A 25,773-nucleotide genomic window follows, 5' to 3' on the forward strand; every position below is an offset into this window, starting at 1 on the left:
CTCCGGGGGCCGTATAATAAAACTCCCTTCCCAAACTCAGTCAGCCTCAGTATCTTTTTTTACATTGGCGACGAGGACCCCCTTTTTCCCCGGTGACCTGCATCCGGAGCTTCCCTGCTCGCCCTACTGCCAGTCTTCAGCACCAGAGGCGGCCCCTGCGGCTCTCCACATTACGGCTCCCGCCTGCCTCCCCCCTCCCCAGCCCCGAGTGAGAAGGGAGAGGGGCCGCCCGACAGACTCGCGGAGCGGCAGAACAGCACAGCAAGTACCCATTTCCTTTACTTTGGCCCGTAACAGCTGCAGCGCTCAACGCGCGTTTTATGATTTCACACCAACGGCCGTTAGAGGAAAGCACCTCACAACGTGCCCCACGTGCCGCCATTTTGTCCACACTATCTTCAACGGCAACCGCGCCGCGGATTCTCAGTTGCTGATCAGCTGACCGAAGCAGCCCCAAAGATTAAAGCCGCGCACCACAGCACCCCCACTGGCTGCAGGGGGCAGTTAAAAAAAAAAAAAAAGGGATCGCAGTTGTGTTCCCAAAGACTCCATAACCAGCATCCCAACAGCCCCAAATACATATAGCCTCACACCACAGCGCCCTCACAGGTCACAGGAAGCAGTGAAAGGAGCACAGAAAGACATTGCGAAACACAAAACAAGTTTCACTTCGCCCTAGAGACTCTGTGACTTAGAGAATTTTGTGCACAGGACTCATAGTGCATGTAACAATCTTCAAACATCAGATACTGCACTCAAGCACATTGGGCAATTACAAAGAGGAGACACTGAATGGGGGAGTGAAAACACCCCACACCCTCCTCACAGCCAATCATGCAGAACGTGCCACACCCCACCAAGTTTCTTCCTTGCCCCGGTACCCCAACATGCCCCTGGGAGCAATGGCTAGACAGCTTTCAGATATACCTCAGAGCCATTGGTGGCGGTAAGTTCAATGATTATCTCAAGGAAGCGACCCTCCTGAACTGCATAGGGGCCGAAGGCCTAAGAATATTCAGGGCACTTCCCGAGCCAGATCATGCAGAGGGCGACGGCAACCGGAAATTTGACACAGCCTTGGCAAAGCTCACCAAGCATTTTGGCAGCAAAACAAACGTGGTTTTGGAGAGGTACAAGTTATTTTCCCGGAAACAGGCAAAGGGTGAACCAGTTGATGCCTACATTGCCTCCCTCAGGGTGCTCATGTCTACGTGTGACTTCACTGGTGTTGGAGATGAATATTTGAGAGACCAGCTGGTACTCAATGTAGCAGATCCCCGCATACAACAAAAACTGTGGCAAACGGAGAACCCCTCACTAGATCAAGCCACTGAAATAGTGAGAAGTATGGAATTCGGGGACCGATGCATGAAGGAGAGACTGGTCATAAAAGAGAGTGTTGAAGTGAAGTCCATAGATGGCTTAGATGGCTTCTCTGAATCTGAACATGATGGAGCCTTGGTAGCAGCCGTGAGGAGTGCACCTCAAAGAAGCAGAGGTAACTCCAGAAGAGGGAGAGTTTCAGTATATGAAAATCAAAACCCCACGCGCTGTCATAAGTGTGGGTGGTATAAACGCCACGACGCGGGGAAGGTGTGCCCTGCTAACAATGTCGAGTGCTACAAATGTGGTTTATTGGGTCATTTCGCCAAAGTCTGCCACAACATCCAAGGGAGACCAGGAAGATCCGGTAACTCCAACAGACGACCATTCAACAAGTATGGGTCTGTGAAGACAGTGGACTACGACCAAGTGTCAAGAGCATGTTGTCCATCAACCAGACACGTCCACAAGTGCAGATCCTCACGGTCACCTCTTTCCAAAAGTCGAGCGGTCCATGGGTTAACATGTACGTCAACGATATATCCTTGAAGGTTATGGTAGACACAGGGTCCCCATATACCATGGTGGATCTTGAGACCTTTGTAAAAGGGCTTTCTGGTAAAGTCCATGATCTACGGAACTCCTCGGTGAGAGCCACACGGTATGGAAAAACCCCCATTGACATCATTGGGTACACATGGGTCAAACTCAAGTTTCACGACAGACAAACATACTTTAAGTTGTTTGTATCCAAGAACGGTTCCTCAGTAATAGGATGGGAAGAGCAAGCGGCTCTCCAAGTGAAAATCCACCCTGGGGAAGATACTCCTATATTGAGCGTGCTCAAAAGCAACACTGACATCAAATCCAATTTGGCTCAGCAATTCCCCAAAGTGTTCTGCAATAATATCGGTCTGCTCAAGGGTTTCCAACACAGAATCATATTGAAAATAAGAGCCGTCCCAGTGGTCCATCGAGTGCGTGGAGTCCCCTTTGGGACTAAAGCAGCACTTAAAGATGAACTCACACGTCTTTCCAATGAGAACATTATACAACCCATAGAGAGTTCTGAATGGCTTGCCCCCATCGTCCTCGTAAAGAAACCCGACAATTCCATACGGATGTGTGTTGACTTGAGAGATCTCAACAAAAATATATGGGTTGACAGACACCCACTTCCTAACATAGCTGGATCGACCATGAAACCAGCAAGCTATTTCAGCACCTTAGACCTCTCCTCAGCATATCACCAAATTTCCTTAGATGACAGCTCAAAAGCCCTCACCTCATTTGTCACACCTTTGGGAGCATACATGTTCAATAGAATGCCATTCGGGCTTGCCTCCGCCGCAGCAGTCTTCCAGAGACTCATGTCACATCTCTTTGGAGGCCTCGATGGAGTACAATGTTTCCAGGATGACATTCTCATATCAGCTAAAACTGAAGAGGAGCACGACGCCAAATTATTGGGCGCATTACAGATAATTCAAAAAAGTGGACTCACCCTCAAACTGGAGAAATGCAATATAAAGTGTAATGAAGTCTCCTATCTTGGTCATTCCATCGATGCCAGGGGCATCCGTCCCAAGAAAAAACTCCTTGACACAATACTGAGCTTAGCTGAGCCCACCAACAAGGACCAATTAAAAAGTTTTTTAGGAATGACGGAGTACTACTCCAAATTCGGGAATAACTATGCCTACAGAACACAAAACATGAGAAATCTCATGAAGAAAACAAACAGATTTGAATGGTCCACAGAATGTAAGAAAGAATTTGAGAACCTCAAGTCTGACATCAACCAAGCTCCAGCCCTTAGTATGTTTGATTATAAAGCCAAAACGATAGTGTCGGTAGATGCCAGCAAGATCGGCCTTGGTGGAGTACTGGAGCAACAACAGAACGGCAACATTGTAACCATCGCATTTGCATCCAGAGTACTAAGAGGTGCTGAATTGAACTACTCCACCATCGAGAGAGACGCTCTGGCTGTCAAGTGGGCCCTACAACATTTCAGGAATCTAATATGGGGTCTACCGATCCTCCTAAAGACTGATCACAAACCTTTAGTCAACATTCTGCAATCCAAAATGTCACACCTTATCTCACCGAGGATAAGGCGTTGGTTTCTAGACATTATGCAATACAATCTTCAAATTTGTTACAATCCTGGTCCACTAAATGAAGTAGCAGACTGCCTGTCAAGACTATCCACCATTCAAGACAATAAAGATGTTGAAAATGAAGATCAAGAAGAGGATATTATAGCCACCATAAATCCTGCCATACCCTCCGACGAATGGATACGCATCATCAAAGCTGACACAGAACAACAGGCAATCAGAAAAGCCGTAATGAACAACTGGGTTGGTGTTGGGAAAGAGTTGGCAAACTTCACTCCATTCAAAGATGAGATACCCATGAATGAAAATCACATCTTCAGGGGAAATAGAGTGATTCCAGCCCTGACCCTCAGAAAGAAATTACTTGACCTAGCCCATGAAGGACATCTGGGAAGGAGTTTGACAAAGAACAGGATAAGGAACAGCTACTGGTGGCCCAACATGTGGAAAGAGGCGGAAGAGACAGTAAAAAACTGCAACGCCTGTGCTTCCAGTGACAAATCGAAAGTATTAAGGAAAACCCCACTTCAGCCGGTAGAAACACCCAAACATGTATGGTCAAAACTGGCAATAGACATCATGGGTCCCTTCGAAAATCTGGAGGAAGTAAAAATATTCATCATCGTAATCGTCGACTACACCTCCAAATGGACCGAATGGGGTGTGGTAGATACCAGCACAACCACAAAGAAAGTCACCAACTTCTTAACATAAATATTCAACAGGGAAGGTGACTCCAGAGACATAATCTCAGACAACGGGTCCCAGTTCACGTCGTCAGAATTTCAAGAATTCCTTGACAAAAGATCCATCAACCACATCACTACGTCACTTTACCACCCAATGTCCAACGGGTTGGTGGAAAGAATGAACAGACTGATAAAAAGCACCATCCAACTGGCCACTGCCAATGCTATGCCTTGGAGAGAAACCCTCAAGGAGGCTCTGTACGCATATAGAACAACGCCACACTCCACCACCAACGTAGAGCCTTTCACCTTGATGCGGGGCAGAACCGCAACTAACCAATTAAGACCAGCATGGATCTTCTTAGACACCGGTGAGGCGAGAATGAACATAGAACCAAAATTGGACATAGAACAAATCCATAAAACTATAAAGGAGAAGCAGAAGAAGTACAAAACTTACTACGACAAAAGAAACAGAACTAAAAGGATGCTCTTTCAGGAAGGAGACTGGGTATGCATCAAAGAACCCAGGAAAACACTAAAGGGTGAATCCAAATTTAGATCTCCACAAAAGATCATACAATGTCACAACAAATCTGTCACATTGGACGATGGAGGGAGATGGTCTCACGATGACCTTGTGAAAATAACCAACAACACCTGCAAATCTAGCACTTCCAAAAACCATTTCAATGATGCATGGTTAAGAGAGAACGTGAAGACAACGACCAACGACACTCACAGACCTGGTACATCCACAGATTCACAGGATGGCATAAGATCAAAAAGTGAAAATTTTCCTGAAGAGAGATACCACGCCAGACATACAAGAAAGAGCGAACCCTGTCACACCAATGAAGAAAAACCTGCCAAGGGCCTTTCGAAAAGGAATCGCAAGATTATCCGCAATTTCAGCGACGACTTCATCTACTATTGATCACACATTAATTTAATAATTCAACTTAACAACTATCCCACCCCTGTTTACCCTGTTCCCCCCCTCTCCGTTCCCTTCTTTCCCATAGATAAGGAGTTGTTGTGATGTCACCTTTCACTTCATTCCACCCGGAGTGAGGAATGTTTGGTTTCCCCACGTTCCACCAGGAACGCAACCCGCATCCTCCCAACCACCCTCCTCACCTCCGGGGGCCGTATAATAAAGCTCCCTTCCCAAACTCAGTCAGCCTCAGTATCTTTTATTACACATATTCAATGGAAATAGGTGGCTGGTCATTCTGTCAGGAATCTGTCAAGTAAGGACAAAGGCAGGGAATATGGCAAGGGAAATGTGCACACTATCACACAGTGAATGGTTTGAGTCAAACAACATACATACAGGAACCAAGACTCAGGTATACTAAAACCCAGGAGTGCAAACAAAGTGTGACAACAATACAAATATATGAAAAAGGATGTGGGGTAAGCACTTAGAATACTCCTTATGACTGTAAGGAAAGTCGGCAAGCTCCTACCCACAATTGCTATTACAGGTACTGACAGCGCTAAGCCCACGTAGAGGGCAAGCAATGACAGGATCTGTGATCTAACACTCTTGATGGTATTAAATAAGGAAACTTAAAAACAGTACTCACGAGGACGAGAAATACCACTTGAATGTCAGCGAGCCCACGAACCTTGTTGATCAAACAGGGACCCCGAAAGGCTGTAACAGCAATGGGAGGATAATTAAATACATAAGACTCAAGACAAGGGGCAAGTAGGAATAGTGATTACAGAATAGTGGGGAAAACACAGGCATTCACACAGGAGCTAGCTACAACTGCACACCACACCTAATGATAAATGGAAAGTAAATGCAGAGGTGCAAGGGAAAACATGGAATGGATTCCAAGAAAAGTAAGGAACAGGAACAGGGAAAACGAAATTACAAGGGCAAACTTTCCCCACCCATCCAAGGAAAAAAGGCAGAAGCTAATCTAAAAAGGAGGAAAGACTAAGGCATCAAGGTATACAGCAGCAAAAGACAAGTCAGAGAAATATAGCACACAGGCAAACTGGGCTGCACCAAAAGGGAAAGCACTGAGAAATGCTGCCTGCAAACAGGGGAAGACAGAAGGGAAATCTGGGAAGCAGAAATCAATTAAGCAGATACATCCGAAATCCAAGGATAAGGAACAAGCAATGGAAATTTGGAACTAGGCACAACGCTAAGAACCAGGAAGAAGGGGCCAGTCACAACAGGAACACTGCAACAATGACCAGCGCTGGACTGAAGCAAACTGGGGCTTTTAAACCTGCTTAACGAGCACATGCCGCAGGTGTGCTGCTTGCTGCACCTGCAGCCGCAGGTGTTGCCTATCCTCCACCCAGCCTTGTCTTGCAAGGGTGGAGATGAAGCAGTGGCCCAGGCATTCTGGGAAGCATAGTCATTTGATTAAAGCAGCATACTGGCTGGCAAAAACCTGGAATGGATCCGGAGGGGAAGTAGTTTGGAAAATAAGGATTTAGCGCTCCCAATTCATCACAGCACTGTAGCATAAGGTTCGGAAGGAAAGTCCAGTAGGGAATAACCCCAAATCATGCCCCCAACTGGTGGGAACGGGAGCGAAGGGAGCGGAATGTGACAGCAGCAGCCAACCCAGGTCCATCCGGAACTGTGTCCCAATAAACATCAAATCCTGAGAGGGCTTCAGGTTGGACTTCAGTTGATTGATCAAGAAGCCTAGACCAGTCAGATGGAAACACATAGTTTGCAGGCTTTCCTCCAATAGCGACACTGAGGGATCCTTCAACACACTGTCCTCCAGGAAGGGAAATACCTGTATCTCCTCTAGATTTAGTGAGGCCAACAGTGGAGCCAGGAACTTGGTAAACACCCTTGGGATGATAGTAGGCCAAACAGGAGAGCTCTGAACTGAAAATTATGCCTCCCCACTGTCAACCACAAGTACTGCTGATGTACCTGCTGGTTTGGAATGTGGAATTAGGCATACTACAGATTGATGGATGCCAAGAGGTGTACCCTCTTCCCTAGAGGGATTATCTTTTGCAGATTGTACATCGAGAAAGGGAGCTGGGCCACAGACCTGTTAAGCCCTCCTCAAATCCATAACAAAGCAGAACGTATCTGGTCGCTTTGGAAACAGAAAGACGCTGGAATGAAAACCATGCCCCCTGCAAGACCTGCACACCCACCATATGGCCTGCTTGTCCAACAACTCCTGGGTACCCTCCTGCAAAGCCAGTCTCTCTGGTGCATGACGGGGCCATGCAGCCAGCACAGCCGCAGACTGCAGAGGATGTGCCTGAAATTCTTTCTAACACCCCAGTCTGACCAACAGATTAACCCAGACATCCAATCCGATGACCACCTCTTCCACAAGTTGCGGAAATGCTGCAAACGACTGCCAAACAGGCACTGATGACCATCAGCACTTCTGCCCTCCAGACTAAGGACAGAGCTCGGAGACTTGAGGCTGCACCTTATCCTTCGTCTGTCTCCTTAAAGGAAGTAACTCAAGCATTCCAATGAGAAAGAATTGCTTCTGCTTTCTGTCAGAAAAGCAATTTAATTGCATGCTAATGGCCGGGAGGGGCTAGTCAGTTCTTTGGAGCTGAAAACGAAATCTATTCTCTCCAAATGACAACAAAGTTACAGTTTATATATCCAGTTAGAAAATGTACATAATCAAAAATATTTTGTTAGAAAGTCATCCCCCCAACCCTGCATTGGCTGACTCTAATACAAACTAATGTAATCCTGCTAGCTCTAAAATCACATTGTATACATTCACAAAGTACAACCCTTTTGACACGTGATCTTCCCTTGTCCTTTATGACGTACTCCACATAATACATTTATCATTTATGAATAACTCAGTTTATTTTTCAGACCATGTGAGAGAAACTCATTTAACCCAAAATGGTGATTGTGCAAGACTTTCCATAAACACTTTAAGGCATGGGGAGGGAGAGAAATAAATAAGCATTCCCTTGAAGCAGCAGTAAAAATACTTATCCTCCCAGATGCACCAGGTGTCCAATATCATTTTTCTGACATTCTTGCATGTCATCCAATTTGCAACTACATCTCAAGTTCAAGCATTCGGAATACATTCCTATTTCCTGCAAAACCATAAACCATCACCTCTCAATTTAACCCTCAATATAATCGTACCTTTCTGGTAATCAAAAAAACAAGCCTTCATGCTCCCAAGGAAATTACACTTTGCATCTAAGAACCCAATCTGGTCATAAAAACCAAACAAATGACTTCCCTTTCAGTTCTCGCCTTCACCTCTTTGCAATGTTTTCACAACTGACCATACGTGATTCACTTTCTACCTATTTCTTTGACCTAGGTCACCCAGCTCTCCAAACCAGGCAAAAATCCCATTCCTGCGGATCCAGGCACTCAGCGGCCTATTAAAACTCCAAATAGCTGAAACCTGTATTCTGCGATGTCTTCATGTATGAACAATATTTCCCAATGCCCTAAATGTGTATGCAATTTGTTGAATTCCCACAAGGGATTTCTCCTTCAATTAACTCCTCTTTCGCATTCAAAATGTTCCCCACTACTGTGATGAATCATGCAGAGCCACCACAGAATCCCAGCATAAAGTCTCCTCCCATGTGGCAAGGGAGAGGCAGACGCTACCTGGTCCTAACCCTGGGGGTGGTGTCAGGGGGAAGGATCACATGGGAGGAGAAGGCTATCAAGGGAATTTGGTGACTTTGTCAGGAGAGACACAGTAGTTATCCTCTTGTGAGTATGACAGTCTCTTAATGCCTGAATATTTAATGGCATGTTGCCATAGTAAGACCTCCCGTCCCGTGATTATTAAAGTACCAAGAATTAAATTCCTTTTTGTAAACCTGAACATGATGCATATAGGGAACAGGGAGATAATGCAAATACTTTTAGTAGTTATGTTTTTCCAATGGGTTTGGATAAACCTAAGAGAAACCCATTACCTCCTGTTGAGGAGCGGGGACGATCGTCCCAGGACCCCAAGAGGTTTCAGATGAGACGGAGACATAAAAGTGTGTTGTAGGTGCTTGGAGAGGCTGTAGGGGGAGGCAAAGGGGTATCGATAGGAGCTGCATTATGGGTAGCTTAGAATATATTTGGGTATAGATTACGCTGGGAATGAAACACCATCTTTGAAAACAGCAGCCATTTTGAAATTGAGGCCTAGTGCTGTGCTGCAGCCAGGACAGTAGGACCGGCCCAGAGCATAGAAATAAGTTTGTGCATGTGGGCTCTGCCGGCAGCGAAAGCAGCAGTGAGGAAGACCAAACCGGCAGAAATTCAAAAACCTCTCAGTGTTTCACACTGTTAGCACATGTATCTCAGAAGGAATGCACCCTGCCAGGCAAAGTGGCGGCCAAGAGCTCCCGGTAAACAGTTATCCCACGAGGAAGAGGGCACTAGCCTCCAACCTTCACCAGTCCAAATCCTAAGTTATAGTACCTAGAGTCCCCGTCCCAAGACCCCAGCTTTGCAGTGCACCAGCAAGACCAGACCACTGACCATAAAACTGTTAGATTACCAATTTATCAAGAGGATCACAGCCGAAAGGTGGGTTCACCACATCCTGGACCAGTGTGATTTGTGCTGTGAGGTGCAAAGGGGAATAAGTAACAAACCTAAAACCAGGGTGGGAAGATTTGGGAAGGTCCCAATGTGTCTGAGATCGAGCTGGGGTTTGTAAGTTATCGTGACCTCGAAAGTATCCTCTGCTCCCATGTCTGCAGTATGAGGTGCACATTAGGCCACAGATAGGGAATGCATTCCTTTGTGGTGATAATTGCCAATCGGGAGCTCTGCGCCTGATAATGTTCAAAGAAGAAACCCACATAGAAGAAGACGAACAGGAGAAACTGGGACCAATGGCCTGGCATTTCTTATAGAGTAGGTGGAACAGGTATATGGTTGCACCAACCAGCCACCTAGATCTGTAACCTATGTAATCTACGTCACTTATGACATAGTGTGCCTTTATAACCTGTTGTGTATGCTGTTTTAGTCAGTGCGCTCCATGTTAACATAGTTCTTTGCTGGTATGTATTTTTCTTGCGTGTGATTAAACGTTTTCTCCTTGCAAAGGGGGTCCCGGGTGTTTTCACTAGCGGGTTGTATCTTTTCTGCGTGTGCGTTGAAGGTATGCCAGACAAATTGGTGACCCAGACAAGACAGAGGATTCCTGCCCGCACATCTAGAGAGGCTGCACCCACCTGCAGCACCCAGTGCCAAGCTTGCAACCCCTGCTGGTGTACAGTAGCAGTTTACACAGAATTCCTGTCTGCTCTGGCTGCTATGGGACCCCGTGATGGGGGAGCGCGGGTGAATACACACATGTGAGTACACCTTCTGCGGGTGAGAACAAGGGGGGAAGACTTTGAAAGGGGTTTGGGGAAATGGGGAAGAAGTGTGTGTGTGCGAGAGTGAATTGAGAAAGGGAAGGTGAGAGAGTATTATTGAGTGATGTATTGAGTGAGGGACCATGTGGCAGTTATATACTTTTTTAATATCATTATATTTGAAAAGAGAAATAGAGAAGTGGAATCCTTTCTGAGTTAGGGAAGAAGATGACACCATATTTTTGAGTAAACAGATGAGAATACAAACGTAGTGTCTCCATATAATTATATGCCTTGAATTCCTGTGCCCAATATATTCCGGGCGGGGGAACAAGATCAAGTAATGGTTGTTGTTTTAGCTTATTATTTTTGTTTGTTGTTTTAGTGTTTCTTAATTCATGTGATGTACTAGGAGGAGGCCAATGGAGAACCTGTGAGAGGAGAGGGTGGGTGTCATGTGTGCAGAGTGTGTCTGTGGGTGTGGAGTAAGGAAGAAAGAAAGCAGAGGGGAAAGTGAAGAGGGGCGACCGGGGGAAGGTGTGACCGATTAGTAGGATTGTACAAGACAAAATCATATTTTATCTTTTTGTGCATAGAGCTGCTTTAACATGGGGGTAGTTACACTGTTAGAGTACATATGCAGTGCATTGCCGTGGTATAAGGATAACATTGAGAAATACCATAGGCAGTGGGTGGCAGGGACACAAGGGGGGATGTTCTGCGCATGGTCGGAGCAGGGTACGAACAATAGGGGGATATTGGAACACATGTATACATTCTTAGCTGCTAAATACAAGGGGAAAAAGCTTGAGAGGAGGAAAGATTTTGGAATTATGGAAAAAGTGGAGGATTAAGAAGACAGTGGTGAGTATAAACCTCAGAAGGATGATGGCCGAACCCCAAATACAGTAGCACCACCTGAGGAAAGACAATTGCCTCCACCCCCAGAAGGATGCTATCCCACCCTTCCATCCACTGGATACACCAACCCCACATATGTGCACCCACCAGCCACAGCACCACCCCCATACCACACTAATACTAATCCTGCTATACCGGTAAAGGCCGAGAATAAGGGGGATCGGAAATCATAGCAAAGAGTTGGAAAGGCATTGCAGTTGGCAAAAGCAGAGTTGACACGGTTGAGGACCCTTAGGGAGGAGGAGAATAAGCAGTGGTGCGGACTAGACAAGTGGAGGGCAGGAGGCATCTTTTTTAAATTTGGTTAGTACCACGATCAAGGATGTGCACATTGAGAAGGAGAATTGCTGGCCGGTGCGGTGAAGTCAGATGGTGATCCAAACAGGGAACTGCAGGAGAAAGAGTAGGATATGATGGATGAGCTCGTGGATGAAGAGGAAGTGCCTACAGGTTAGAGAGTTTGTGGGGCCCACAGCTGAGGAAAAGATTTGGCTGGACAGCGGTAGTATGGAAAAGAGCAAGTGAAGGCAGGAGAGGGAAGCGAAGGTTAGACACCAAGCTACCATTACTGCATAAAGGCCCCGGACGAGCGCAGTAATGTTCTCTGGGCCCGAATGGACAAAAACAACCTCATTAAAGCACTCCCTCCCCTCACTGCAGAGGCTGGGAAATTGATATATGCATTAGAGAAACACACAGCTAGTATCCCTTTGCCAGTGGGAGATTTCAAAATCTTGCTTGTTGCCACCAAAGGAGAGCAAGCGGAGGACGTTTGGGTCAAGGCCTGATACCTTGGAGTAACAATAGATGATGACACTCATGATGAAGCCCACTTCATCGATATAAGAGAGCAGGTGTGGGCCGCTCTGCGGCGGCCATACCCAGACACATAGAATTTGTAGTCTATAAAGCAGTATACCATGGGGGATGATGAGGACCCCGCCCAATACATTTTAAAAGTGCATGAGAGGTGGCAGGCGGAGACGGGTGAAAAGTGGGACCGGTCAGTTCTGCTTTTCTATTTTGTTTTCAAGATGGGATTGCCCAAGGAAGTACAGAAAGATCTCGACAAGATAGTAGGTATCGAAGCAAAAGTGTGGGCCAAAATACAGACCATAATTGTACACCATTGTAAATAGATTAAAGAGCTAGAGAAGGCAATGACACAGAGGATGCAGGCTGAGGAAGCAAAACTGGGGCAGAAAAAGTCATTTGAAGGAGCAGTTGTGGCAGTGACCCAAACCAATTCAGCAGAGCAGGCAGCGTCACGAGCGTACGCAAGAATAGTATTGGTTTGGCAGAACAGAGGGCAATGGAACGGTGGTCACAACCACAGTACTCTAAATGGTATTATCGGGGTCAACAATGAGGAAGAGGGGGGTTTCAAGAAGGACAGGTGGCTTTGGGAGAATAGGACCGAGAGGAGGAGCAGGACCAGTTCAGTGTTGGGGATGTGGTAAACTGGGTCATTTCATAAGGGAGTGCAGAAGTAGGGTTGGGCCCGGATATAACCTGTATTCCCTGCATTCCCACCCCCTCAGCAGCAACACGTCCAAGCACCTCCCATGCCCACATCATTAGCATCTGAAATACACAAAGCTTACACCCAGTTATCGCCACAGCCCCTTCACATGCAGATGCCCTCCTCGCCCGACCATTCACCACAACCAGCACTGCCGGCTCAGTCAAATGTTACCCCAGTGCCCAACAGTAACATTCCAGAGAAGCAGAGGAAGGAATAAGAGAGACCATTGCTGCACTCTTACACCCTGGCATCACTGTACCATCTAATTCACCATGCAATACAGTGATCTACCCGATAGAAAATGCAAAAGGGTCCAGTTGGAGGATGATCCAGGATCTCTGCCCACTAAACAACATTGTACAATCAGAATTTCCAGTTGTTCCTAACACTGTGACAATTTTGTGCAGTATGCCAAAGCAAGTGACACATTTCACTGTCGTCGACTTGAAAAACACCTTCTTCTCTATAACCTTACATCGTGATTCGCATTTATGCATGGTGGAATGTGGTACAAACATACAAGATTACCTCAGGAGTACTGTGAGTCCCCCAGTATCTTCAAAATTATCCTGCATGCAGACTTAGGGGACATACAGATACCCAGCACCATCCGTCAATATATAGATGACTTGCTAGTGTGCAGTGATGACAAAAGACAGTGCAGGCAAGACATTATCATGTTCCTTCAGTTGCTGGCGCACAAGGGGTACAAAGTTGACAAGGCTAAGCTATAGTAGTGCCTTCAAGAAGTTCTTTACCTGAGGCAATTATTATCTGTGCACTGTAAGAAAATAACCTCAGAGCATGCTGCATCTGTACGCAGCGTTGCACAGCCAAAAGTAGTCAAAGAAATGCAGAAATTTCTCAGCCTGTGTAATTATTGCAGAGCGTGGATCCTTGACTACACAGCACACACCTGACCCCAATTGCAAGGCCTTAAAGAGGCACAGAAGACAAACAACAAAATCACATGGACTGAAAGCATTTATACGAGTTTCAATGACCTCAAAGAAATGATTTCTACTGCCCCAGTGCTAGCGACCCCAGATTACAATCAAGAGTTCTATCTATTTTCTCATTCCAATGGTCAGCTGATGACAGCTGTGCTTATTCATAAAAGTACTATGGGCCACAAGCCATTGGCCTATTACAGTGGAGTGCTAGATTCAGTGATGCAGGGCCAATTCCCTTGCGAACAGGCGCCTGCCGCCGCTGCATTCACAATTGAGAAAGGTTCTACAATTACCATGGGTTGTTCCATAACATTCTATGTAGAGCACACATTATTCACAATACTAGAGCATTCCAAATCCACCTTGACCACACAGCGGGCTTCCACATACAAGATCATTTTATCAAGCCCAAACATTCACATAGTGCGATGCAGAGAAGTGAATCCTGCAACATTTCTGATCGAAATGTCTACGGAGGAAGATCTTACTAAACATGACTCCATGCCATTTGAGGGGGAGGAGGATGACATACCTAAAGCAAAGGATAGCCCAGTTGAGGGGGGAGAAGTGCTCTTCATTGATGGGGCAGCAACTATCGACCAGGGGACAGGCCTCAGGCATACAGGGGCAGCAGTTGTCTGCCTAGTGGATGGTGAAAACCCTGGTGCAGAAAAGGTTACCTATGCATTACTCGGCCCAAGCAGTAGAGCTCATTGCGCTCATTTAAGTGCTTTCAGCATCCCAGGGGTGTCGTACAACTATCTATTCTGATTCTGCCTACGTGACCACTACAGTGCAGGATGGGCTCGCAAGGTGGAAACAAAGGGGGTTTAGGAGAACCGACGTCTGCCCTGTCCAACATGCAGTGTTACTAGACAAATTAATTGATTCCCTTTCTCAGCCCTCCATGACAGTGGTGGTTAAATGCACCACCCATACCAATGATACAGACAAGGTTTCACTTGGTAATGCCACCTCGAACGTGGTGGCCAAACAGGCCACCTATCTCCCTGTGCCCGGTATTTCAAATATCCAGTGATAAGACGAGGAGGAGAGCAATTACCAGCACCTTACAACTCATTACCAATTACACAAATTATTGAATTACAGGCCCGTGCCCCACAGGAAGAGAAGGACCTGTGCATTTCAGAGGGTGTAAACAGTCCCCTACAGACTTATTATGGCGTCAGGAAACGACAGGCAAAGCAGTTATGCTGCATGAGCTGCTGCTGGTCACTTTCAACCAGCCACCATCCATCTCGCATGTCAAAACAACATATTGCTGCAGATATACAGGAGGACTGGTCCCCAATCTGCAAGAGACCATCACTAAAATAGTGATCAATTGCACTATGTGTCAAACCTACAGTACTGGCCACACTCTAAGGACTATTTGAGGTACCCTATCCCGCCCGATTGGCCCATTCCATGACTTGTATATTCACTACGCAGACATGGGGGAAGAGGTGTAATGGGTATTGTTAAATGATCGTCAGTGTGTGTCCCTTCTCCCAATGGGTGGAAGCAGGTCCTTGTGCACATCCAGACACTAAGTGTGCTGCCAGGTTTTTGGTCAAAAGAGGTTTTCCCTCGCTGGGAAGTGTGTGATGTATTAAGGTCTGACAATGGCCCCCCCTTCTTCAATGAGCTGTTCAAGGAAATAACAGCATTACTGGGCACTAAGCATCGACTGTGCACAATTTACCACCCCCAGGCCAACTGGATTGTAGAACGGATCAATGGTCTCTTGAACAGTAAACTTTCAAAGCTGTGCACTACGTTAAAGAAAATATGGGTGCACTGCTTGTCCCTGGCATAGTTTAGCATACGCACGCAGACCTGTAAGGATCATCATTTATTGCCCCATGAGGTGGTAACAGAGCGGCAAATGCACATGCCAATAACTCCCATTAGAAGTGCTTCAGATGCTCACAGGGCTGCGTCCGTTCTGTGGGATGAGTTCAATGATTACCTTTCTGCCTTAACGGTCTGAAGATCCACCCAGCGCTGGATCAGATCCAGTGACGTCACCTCATCTCCAACTGCTCCCGGGAGATCGATTTTTTGTCAAAAATGTTGTCGTAAATGGAGCGAGCCTAGATACCAAGGCCCTTTCATGGTCATATATGCCATTCCCCATGCGGTCAGATGTTCGGAGGACCCCGCTTGCTGCACCCCCCGCACAGGTTGAGAAGACATTAGAGGTGTGATAACTGAGACACAAACTGGTTTATTGAGTAGACTGATATCTATGATCATATTTACATAACTATAACCTGTGACAAAACTTTGATTTATGGTACCATTTTCATGTGTTTGTGCAACCTGTCTACCTCCAGAAATACTTAATGCTGCTATGCACAAGTTGCACTTTCTTTTCACCTCCTCCTTTGTTTCTGCAATTTTTCCTCTCTCTCTTTTTTAATGATGAAACTACAAATGCATTTAAATACATTCGGAACATGATCATGTAGAGGAGGTCCCAGATATGGCCTGCACTCCAGCCACCCATTTTGAAATATCAGGAGCATATTCGCCGAGATATGTGATTTATGATGAGCAAATAAACCAGCAGAGAGCCTCGCTAGGGCTCCCAGTGCCCATCAGAAGAGCAATACCTGTTGAAGTGCCTATAACAAGAAAACCATGGGCAGCACGGTACCCATTGAGACAACCGTACCAACAGCTGACAAGAAATGAAGAGTACCTACAAACTGTCCCTGAAGAGACCCAAAGGGCCTTAATAGAAGGCGAATGTTGACGTCACGAGGGCCCAGACAGACGTACAGATGAACGAACAACAACCAAAAGATAACACACTAAGACGAAAACACTATGGATAAAGATATCACAGACATAGAAGAAGAGACGATGTCAAAATATAAAGCAACATAATCATAAAGCAAGATGAAAATATGCAACCAGTTAACGCCTGTACATAGGCTTCTAACGCAAGAAGCTAAGAAAACAGTACAGCTTCCTATGCTTAGTAGAAGAATAGAGCGGCAAGCGCCAACTATATGCATATATATATATATCTACCTCAATGAAGCACATTATATAAGTACAGTCCACTTTACATGAAAGCAGAATTAAGCCCAAGTTGGAAGGGGCCTAACAGGCCAAGATTCACATACTAGCACAAAGCTAGACGAAATAGCGGAATCGAAACTTAGCAAGAAGCAGCTCATGCCTAGGAATTCGAGGTCAACTCCAGGAAGGGAGGAGAGTGGCAACTCCGGAGAAAAGAAACCTAAGAGCATAGCAGCCAGCCCATGAAGGTCGAGATAAGGAGGCCCTGACAGGTGGCAAAGCAAAAGGGGAATCAAATACACAAAAAGAAGGAAAATGAAGCATATTCACGATGAACTAACACGTGACCAGCCAAGCACGAAGAGGTACCAACGTCTGATGTCACCCAGAACCCGAGGATGCCATAACTTTTCCTGATAAGACACTACAGTTTCAAGGCCATCCTCAGCCAACTAATTGACACATAGCCCTAAAGTACTGATTGATGGAAGGGAGGCAGGGTGAATCCTGGGGCATGCCATATCTGGGTAACCATTCTGCAAGCTGCTAATTAAAGTGGAGATTTGTGCCTAGGGGTGTAACCGACCCAAGCACAATGGACCAAGTAATCTAGGGTCCTGTAGCTAGTAGAACCAATGTGGCGTCATACTTGTAGTGACGTCTGTCACAAGTGTTGTAGAGGGATGGGCGTAGACGCCCACCTGATAAGAGTTTTCCAATCCTCACACCCCGTTACCATATACAGTTATAGTATCTATACTTAAGTTACCTTTTCCAACCAATAGAATTGCATGACAAACTTTGAGTGTTACACGTCAATGATGACGAATATCACCTATAAAAATTGCTGTTTGAATGAAGATTGTGGAAGTTGAAGCGAGACGGGCGATCGCATCACTGATGATTTCCTCAAGTTTCCCCGTTTTTTGTACTTGTCATTAAACTGACTTCTCTTTGCCAAACCATTTGAGTTGTCCTTATTGATTGATATTGGAGTAAGTGAATCGTGCACCCCATCCTCCACAAGGTGCAGCTATCTCGTCTTAAAGTAACTGAGGGTGAGCTCTGATCCCATGGGCCCGTCAGAGGTCGCTCCGCCCTCCTGCACACTTGGTAGCAGAGGATGGTTTTGACCATCAACTATTGAATTTTGATTATTGATAAGACACCTATTGACCCTCGACACAAAGTAACTCTAGGACTTCGGCAATATCATGAGTCCTTCGCCAGTTTGGCCGAGTAGACTGTGAAGCTTCCCATGGACAATGATAGTATAAATCTATCTAAAATCTGCAGTGGGTTTGAAGGTCCCCGTTTTACAAACATAAATCCTTCTATTCCTGCGGGCAGCGGAACAGACGGAAGACCAAAGGAGGCGGTAACGGAGGCGGTGATCCCGAGGATCCAGAGAGGAACGATGCGAGCGGTGAGTAAAGCAAAAAATTAAGTGCTTTGGCAAATGTCATAGGCATTAGAACAAGTAAGGGAAAAGGTAACGGAGGGAGGTGGAATAAACAAAATAGTCAGAAGTAGAGAAGACTGTATATATATAAGGGGATAATACCTCGAGAATAATTGAGATATTGAAGAATACCGGGGTAGACACCCGAGAAGAAGGGCGGACACCTGAGGAGAGAGAGAATTTGTCTTGTTCCTGCACTTTAATATAGCGGTCAGAAGAAACGTGAACTCATAGTCCCACATAATAAGGAAAGACTAGGCTACTACGACGATTAAAGACGGGGTATTAATTAGAAGGCAGAGATATTTGTGTCCAGCTGGTGTGTGTGTAGTCTGTTGTACCTGTTTTGTTGTATGTCACATGTAAGAAATTTTGTCTTGTATTGGTTGAAAACAAATAGGGTTTTTACGCGATTCTATAGTTGAGAGGGAATCGCACTTGGATTGATGTTCTTCAGTAAATTGGTGATAAAAAAGTTTTGCGGGAAAAAATTGGATTGGAGCTTGCGGTATTGGTGCTCGCTCATGTTATAAGGAGTGGTGAAGTTATATAGAAGTATTGTTAGAAACAGGTTTAAGCATGGAAGATATTACTCCACTAGCACACTTGTGTAAACAACTGCGTAAACATGCACCGAAGCTTAAGAAATACAGTACTGAGAGGGATAAGGGTACCGCCCACAGGATGTTTATGCCGTGGCCACAGAATGGGTCCTTATCTAAAGCCGTCTTACAACAGATGACGCCTTACTTGCATGCCACTTATACAGGCAAGAAGCTAGAGAAACGCCTCGCTGTTCTAGGACTTTGGGAAATGTTCGAACAGGCGAAGGAGGAAGAGCCACCTGCAGACTGGATGTTAAACATATGCACGGAGGGGGTGTGAGACGCCTGCTGTGCCACCTGCCCCACCTGAAACAGAAACCGAGGGAAGTAAGCCTGAGGGACTCTACCCATTAAGGGAGCTTAAAGCAGCCACAGGGTACAGCAACCCCGCATATGAGTCACCTATGTACAGTAGTGACGAAAACCGAGGGAAGGATCAGGACAAGATTCTTACCTACACAGTCCCGAGGGACAAGGAGAGACGTGATGATGAGAGGAAGGATCAGGCACACATTAGTGCATCTCTCGATAAGGAGAGAGAGGGAAAGAAATGGAAAGAAGGTGAAAGCAGAACTGATGAGATAGCATTCGCAAAAGACGAATGGATGGGAGGACAGATATTGTTGAAACTCGATGGAAAAGGAAGTGCTGATGTGAGGCCTATAGAGAGGTTAGATGAGGCGCAGAGAAAGGAGAAAGACAAGGAGTCAAGGGATGAAAGGATAGACTGAGGCGTGAACAGCTATATCGCGAAGAGCAAGAGAAACAGCTTGATCGCAAACAGAGAGCAGTGTATGCCTTGGACAGACAGAAGCAGTAAGGTTTAGAAGAAGAGCAAAGAGTATGTGACAAGATAAGGAGACAAAGGGATGAGGAAGTTCGAAGGGAAAATGAACATAGAAATGAAAGGAGAAGGGAGGAAGATAAAGTCAGAGAAGAGGCGAGGAAGTGCAAAGAATGTGATGATATCATAGAACATAAGCACAGACATGGGGCACGCAATCTCGAATATCTATAAATGGTTAAAAAACCCAATCCTGTTGTAGAATGGGAAGACATTGAATAATTCTTCCCTGCGTATGACTCAATACCGGGCACGACCAGCGCAAATTTTTGAAGATGACTTCGACACCAGAAGCATCGGGGAAACGATCGATAAGATATATGACGAATTGGGGTTAGAACGAGTATTCCAAGGGGAAAGCGAAGACGAGCGCCTGGAGAGCACTCAGCTGTAGGACACTGAGGATATCACCCGAAGTAGTGGGAGCAGGAGACTGTCCCTGGACAGACTAGAAATCAGTAAAAATGATGATGACACAAGGAGTTGCGTGAATTGGGAACAATCAATGTCCGACTACGGGGAGGACACGGAGCACGAGACAAATGAAGAAGGGAGACAGCGCGAAAAGCGTCTCCCATGGGACAAAGGGGTACAATGGTCGGATGCTAGTGAGTCTGCACTGAGGACATCAGAGTCTGCCACACAGTCGGACTAGCATGATGGAACACCCCATGGTCAAAGGGGGGTGTCAGAACCCGCCTATGTAGACAGGTTGAGGACATTGCCAGGTAGACAGCGATGCGGGAATATTACCCCAGCGGTAGACAGGAGAGCTATGAGAGAAGAGAAGGAAGGCTGCGCATTTCAATTTCCGCTGCTAGAAAAGGGGGGAGCAAGACCGCAATATATTCCATGGCCACACATGGATCGTGAAAAGTTGAAAATACGCTTCCAATGCTAACATTGGGAGTCGGGAAGTGGACACACGAGCTGGAAAAAATGACAGGGGGTGTCACGCTCGCAATAGGGGACATTAAAGGTCTCCTGATCGCCATACTTGGTGAGACAGCAGACAATGTGTGGACGCGGGCAGGGTACCCTGGGGTAACCACGATTAACACTGCTCACGACAGAGCACCATTTAATAATTGCAGAGCAGCAGTATGGAAAGCGCTACGAGTGCTGTACCCAGACACTTCCGATATGCGTGCTATAATGACTCGCAAAATGAAGGAGTCCGAAGATCCGTTGATTTATATCCAGAATTTCCAAGACTTGTGGGTGCTCGAAACACATGAATCTTGGACGAAATCTATACCGGTGTCTTACCACATATTATGCCAAGGGTTGCCAGAGCCAGTGCAGAAACAGCTCAAGAAATTGGTAGGAGTTGAGGCTAAACCTTGGGCCGAAATACAGTTGACTATTGCACATTATTGTAGATTGTTGCAAGAAAAGAATCGGAAAAAGGAGGCAACTCGAAAAGGTGAGGAAGCGTAGCTAGTGCAAAAGAAATTATCAAAGTATGCTCTTGAAGTAGTCATGCTAACTAGCCCAGCTGAACAGAGCTCGCAACAGGTGGCTAACCCACAGCAGAACAACCAGGGTAGGACAGTACCCAACGGGAAGAGGATTTAGAGGAAGAGGATAGCAAAGTAATCAAGGAGGTTTTCAGAGTAATCAAGGAGGTTTTCAAAACGTGCAAATGGGAAATCCAGATATGTCAAATGGACAAATAGTCCGACCACCGCCAGTATGTTGGCTGTGTGGAATGACAGGGCATTTGGCGCGCACGTGAAGAAGTCAAAACGTGTGGCAGAATAGCCAAGGAATGGGAGCAGGCACGGTGAATCCGCCTGCAAACTTCCAACAGGGCGGTGCACAGAATCACGCAGTGCAGCAGCAAGCACCAGGCTTGCAGCAAGGTGCGCAACAAGGGGTCCAACCCCCAACATGGGGAACCTGCCGCAAGGGCAATTCCAATAGGCACCACCGCAAACTTCACAGGGCACAAACTCCGGAAGAGGAGGCAACCCTGGGAATGGAGAGAATTCGCAAGTGTATAATGAGCCGAACTTATATATGAACTAGGACAGCTCAATGGGAACCCTGATGTGCCCTATCCTATCAGTGACTCCAGACCCTAATAGGGAACCTAGGGTGGATATCATTATAGGGGGTAAAAATTATTCCTTCTTGGTTGACACGGGTGCAACACGCTTGTTCATACGTGAAGGCAAGTTTTCCTTGTCCGGCGAGGCCATAGATAGATACTCGTTTTACAGGAGCTCACAGTCGAGTTCCCTTTACAGACGCACTCCCAGTCTCCGTAGGAGAGTGCCTTTGTTGTGAATACCTTTGTTGTATTCACATCAGACCCTAGTAAACATTTTGGGTCAAGACTTAATGACAAAATTGAACAAGACGATCTCGTTCACGGAGGAGGGCATAGTATGCTCCACTCCAGGAATGCATTATTCAAATGTGTGTGAAATAATCAGGGCATACTCAGGACATATAGCCATGAGGGCCTTACCTCTAGAGCCAGAGGTCTTTGCATATGGCATGCGAGTGTTTATGGCAGGATTGCCAGGCCTCGCAAACAGAACTATGAGAACCCCTGATGAGTTTCTATTCAGACCAAGAATACCTATGCATGAAGAGGAGGGACAAGTATTTCCCTTGATGATACATACTGCAGCAGTGCAAGGGAAAGCAGCATTGGTCGAAGGATATGACAATGAAGGCAGACAATGGTGCGCGAATATCACCATCGAATAAGGGTATCGAGTGGCTGACGTCACCGATGACGATCTGTTTGAAGAACAACCAGACTCAGAAGAGACAAGAATAGAAGTGAGTCTCATATTTTGGGTAAAAATGATCAAAAGAGAAGTGCCTCAGAGAATGATGTTGGCACTGATACGTCCGGAATACTTTGATGACGACATGGCCCAGGTGCCTGTCTCAGTATGGACTACAGGACCATATGACATAGGCCTCCTGAAGGGGGTGGGAGAAGTGAAAATTAAACTGAAACCAGGAGCAATTTTACCAAGGGCACGACAGTATCCCATGTCCAGAGAGGCAGATTAGGGGATCGCGAAGACAATTTCTGCCATTATGGATCAGGGCATCTTAGTGAAATCGGAGTCAGCCTGTAATACGGTGATTTATCCCGTCAAGATATCAAAGGGATGGTCTTGGCGTTTAATCCAAGATTTAAGAGTATTAAACAATATTGTTGAAGCCGAGTTCCCTCTAGTCCCTAATCCATCTTCAATCCTATGTAACATACCCATTGAGGCAAAATATTTCACAGTGATTGACTTGAAAAATGCCTTTTTCTCAATCCCCTTGCACTGTGACTCTCAAGATCTGATGTCATTTACATTCAGACAAATGCGTCTGAAAAGCACAAGTTTGCCACAGGGGTACTGTGAGTCCCCATCCATTTTCAACAGAGTCCTACAGATGGACCTAAGCAATATTGCATTAGGTAGTGTCGTCTTGCAGTATGTAGATGACATCCTAATCTGCAGTGCCACAGAAGAGCAATGCAGGTGCGATTCTATCCAGCTACTGACCATACTGGCTGAGAAAGGTTATAAAGTTGACAAGGAAAAGCTACAGTATTGTCAACAGGAAGTGCTGTACATAGGCCATCTCATCTCGCATGAGGGAAAAAAGGTGACCCCAGAAAGGGCTGAAGCTGTTATGAACACGGCAAAGCCACTCACGATAAAGCAAATGCAGAGCTTTTTAGGTCTGTGCAATTATGTTAGAGCCTAGGTCTTCGATTACAGATCGTATACCAATCCCTTGCTCCAGGCTTTAAAGAAGGCTCAGGTGACAAAGGGAAAGATTGAATGGACCGAGGCAATGGAAAAGGGGTTTTTAGAACTCAAGAGAGCGATTTGTACAGCTCCAGTTCTCGGAAATCCTAATTATGCAGAGGAATTCTACCTGTTTTCACACACAAATGGCAACGTTATGACGGCAGTGCTCGCTCAAAAAACTTTGTTGGGGTACAAGTCCCTGGCATACTACAGTGGGATCCTGGACCCAGTAATGAGAGGCCACTTCCCATGCGAACAAAGTTTATCTGCCGCAGCGTTCGCCATAGAAACGGCAACCACTATTGTGATGGTATGTTCCATGACGTTATACGTCGAACATTCACTGTTCGCTATTTTAGAGCAACCTGAAGGTACGTTGACGTCTCAGAGAGCCTCTGCATATGAAGTGATCATATCAAACCCATCGATCAAAATAGTTTGATGTAAAACAGTAAACCCAGCTACGTTCATAGCTGAGTCAGTCACTGAAGGAGAGTGGCTACATGACTGTGCACACTATGAAGAGTTCTATGATAAAATCCCCAGAGTGAGAGAAAATGCCCTTGCGGGAGGAGAGATTGTTTTCATTGACGGCTCTTCGAGAATCGACCAAGAAGACGGACAAAGATATACAAGCGTTGCCATAATGAAACACATAGCAAACAGAGAATTCGGGTACTCGTCAGTGCACGAATACCATCTCGTTATTCAGCACAGGATGCAGAATTATTGGCGTTGATACCCGCCATTGAGAATCACGCAGACCAGGAAGTAACGGTGTACAGTGACTCCGCCTATGTGACGTCTACAGTGCACGCATGCCTAGCATGCTGGAAAAGGAGGGGCTACCTCTGAGCGGACGGCATGCCAGTGCAGCACGCAGCCTTATTGGACAGGCTGATTAAGGCACTACAGCTCCCAGTGGGCATAGCGGTTGTGAAATGCGCCGCCCACACCAATGGGACAGACTTCGTGTCACATGGAAACCACGCAGCAGACACGGAAGCCAGGCGTATGGCATCCAAAAATAGGACGATCGTGGAAGTAGAAGTCGCGTGCACCCATGAACGAATGATGGTGGCACAAACCACACCCGAAACCTACAGTAATATGGGGCAGACGCAACAAATGGAGCTTCAAGGGGAGGCACCAAAGGACGAGAAGAACCTATGGAAACGTTGAGGGTGTTCTTTAAACCCCTCTGATGGTTTGTGGCGGCAAGACAGCACTGGTAAACCAGTAATGCCTGTAGCCCTACTAAAAATAGCATTGGATCAATTATATTACCCCATACATATGTCAAAGGAAAATTTAGCAGTAACGCTCGCGGAAGACTGGTTTATACCAAATTTAGCTGAGCATGTTGCATTCTTTATGGTGAACTGCATAATCTGCCAGCAATTCACTGCTGGGCACACATTAAAAGTAGTGAGAGGAGTCATCCCCCGGCCAAATGGGCCTTTCCAGCACTTACATATCAACTACATCGACATGATTCAAGTGTGTAACGGGTACAGGTACTTAATTGTAGTGGTGTGTCAATTCTCTAGATGGATAGAAGCAGGTCCATGTGCACATCCAGACTCTACCTGAGCAGCCATATTCCTGGTGAGGGAAGTGTTCCCCAGATGGGGTGTGTGTGAGGTGATGAAATTGCACAACAGGGCTCATTTTGTTAACGCAGTCTTTGAGCAGATCAGCTTGTTGCTTGGTATAAAGCACAAGTTCTCGTCGGTGTATCATCCGGTAGGTAATGGTGTTTGTGAGAGACTCAACAGCTTGTTAAAGGAAAGGATAGCCAAGTTGAAGCTTACTCTAAAGAGGGGATGGTTGCACTGCCTTCTGGCATTGTATGCTCTTCGGAACCAACCAGGCTCCACCATCATCTTACGCCGCATGAGATAGTCACAGGAAGTAGAATAAATACCCCCTTACCCCTTGAGACAGAGCTAGATGTGATGCCCAGTCAACCCGAGAGGTCCTGGGAACCGAGTTTCAAGAGTACCTTAACTGCATGACATCCAGCCTTACTGTAATTTCAGACCAACTGCAGCGATGACGAAAAGGGTGCAGCACAGCACAAAACACAGCAGGAGATGCTGAAACAGATGCAGTTCAAGGTCTACTTGTTCCACTCGTCTTTTCTGGAGATGTGGTGGCAGTAAAAAAACACACGAGGAAGAGGTGGG

This window comes from Ambystoma mexicanum, chromosome 7p, assembly GCF_040938575.1.
Source record: "Ambystoma mexicanum isolate Mex_15411 chromosome 7p, UKY_AmexF1_1, whole genome shotgun sequence".
Taxonomy (NCBI): Eukaryota; Metazoa; Chordata; class Amphibia; order Caudata; family Ambystomatidae; genus Ambystoma; species Ambystoma mexicanum.